Genomic DNA, 2,416 nt, shown 5'->3' with positions numbered 1-2,416 from the left:
AGGAACAAATTTCAAATGCAATGCCACTCAGCTCAGAGTAGCCACTCTCGGGTTATAGAAAAATGGATTGTAATCTTAGTCAATATAATTAAAGTACATGTAGTTATATACACTCTTCGGGAGAGAAATACATTAAATGCATTACTGATATATTGGAGCTGTTTAAAGTAATCCCATGTACTGTGTTTTTTAAAGGCAAGTATTTCTCATATAAAGAATCTGCATCAAATGAATACGAATGTAACTGGAAGGTATCTATCCATATAAAGGGACCACTAAGACCCAGAAGCTGTCATAACAGGGAAGAGACTTCCTCTACACTCGCAGAGGTGGGTGGGAATCCAACACTTTTTTGAGCTACAGAGCAAGTCCGACTATCTCAGCCTAGTACTGAGACTCTTCGGAAGCTGGGTCAGACTCACTGCTCCGGTTGTATTTCTCACTGCTTCCCACCCTACCGGACCAATCACCATTCCCTGGGCTTTCACACCTGTAGGGCATGTGGTTCCTCAACCTCAACTGTCTTTCACTACAGTGTCTTCCTGTAATTGTCTCACCAATCTTTTAAGACCAAGCTCAAAAGCTTCTTTCAAAAATAAGCTTTCCAGATTCCCTAGTTTATTTTTTCACTCCTCCAATACTCCCATAGCACCTTGTCTAAACTTCTGTATATACCTTTATTATTGTCTTCCTTGTTGAGAATTAACAGTGTACATGTTGATTTCCCTGTTAGACTGTGAAATCCTGGAGGGTTAGAGCCATGTCTTATTCATTCTTTATCTTGTTCAAAGCAGGCATTCAACAAATATTTGTTGAACTGAATTGGATTGGAACTGCAATAAACACACCACCGAGACATTTATTATTGAGAGCTCCACAATTCCAGGACAACTGCTATTGGTTGGGCCTTTCCCTGTCCAGATTTTCAGGTTTATTTTCCAGTGCTGGAAATAAAATAAAACAGAAAAAATAAAACTAAAAACCTAAAAATAAGTAAATAAATAAACACTCTTCCAAACATTCTGTTTATTTATTTTAAAATTTGTTATTATAGTTGACTTAATATTACATTCGTTTTAGGTGTATAACCTACTGATTCAAAGTTATAACATCACGAAATGCCCCAGTGACGGGGCCATGACCACACCCAAATTTTGATTCCCCAAAGCCTGAAGCCAAGACAGTTGGGAAATCAGGATTGGAGACCACCAAAAAAAGGAGACTACCATAGAAACCATCTCCTAGTTACCATGTACCTTCTCCTAGATGCCTCATTCAGATAAATCTGAATTCAAAGAGGTAACACCCAGGGCAGGCAGCATTGACAGGGAAACAGGAGAACTCTGATCTGGGGAAATAAAATAAAAGACCATTTCACTCTTGCGTGTTGGTGTTTTGGGTCAAAGTAGGGGTTGCCAGACTACATCTCTAACTGAGGTGAAGCATGAAGAGATTAAGCAAAAATGCCCAATAATCGCTGATGCTGTTGAAGTCCTGTAACAGTATTGCACAGGAAGGGCTGTAGGGCTGCATAACATGGGAATCCCTTTTCAGCTTGAATTATAAGCAGGAAGTGCTATTGGTAATAATACCTGCCATCTGCAGAACGCTGCTTTCCCAAATTTGATAGTTTATTCCAAAAGGCCTTTCCACAAAGAACAGTAGAAATTAAATGCAGAAAAACCTACTAGGTCATCCACTCTCTCCTAGAAGGCCTAATGCAGACTATATTCTGCCACATAATTGCTAACACTCTCAATGTTGCATAAAGGGGTATTTACACCAATAAATCCTAAATGGAAAACAGGTATAAAGCAGCAGTACCGAATGCAAGGGAAAGAGAGTCATCTTTACTGACTCATTTTGATGCATTCCAAAGTGACTATGAATTAAATAGCATGTTTTTTTCATTGAAGTATCGTTGACATACAATCTTATATTGGTTTCAAATGTACAATGGAGTGGTTCAACAGTTACCCATACTATTAAATCCTCACCCTCTCTAGCGCAGTTACTATCTATCAATGTAGAAAGATGTTACAGAATCATTGACTGTATTCTCACTGTACTACCTTCCCATTGACCAACTTACATTGTGATGCCCTGTTATCCCCTCATCCTTCCCCCACCTGCCCTAACTCCTCCCCCTTGGTAACCACTAGTCACTTCTCATTGTCTATGAGTTACTGCTGTTTTGTTCCTTCTGTTTTGCCTTGTTTTTATATTCCACAAATAAGTAAAATCATACGGTGTTTGTCTTTCTCCACCTGGCTTATTTCACTGAGCATAATACCCTCTGGATTCTCCATGTGGCTTATTTCACTGAGCATAGTACCCTCTAGATCCATCCATGTTGTTGCAAATGGCAGGATTTCTTTTCTTTTTATGGGTGAATAATATTCCATTATATATATGT

This window comes from Manis pentadactyla, chromosome X (assembly GCF_030020395.1).
Source record: "Manis pentadactyla isolate mManPen7 chromosome X, mManPen7.hap1, whole genome shotgun sequence".
In the NCBI taxonomy this organism is placed as follows: domain Eukaryota; kingdom Metazoa; phylum Chordata; class Mammalia; order Pholidota; family Manidae; genus Manis; species Manis pentadactyla.
This window is presented reverse-complemented; position numbering follows the sequence as displayed.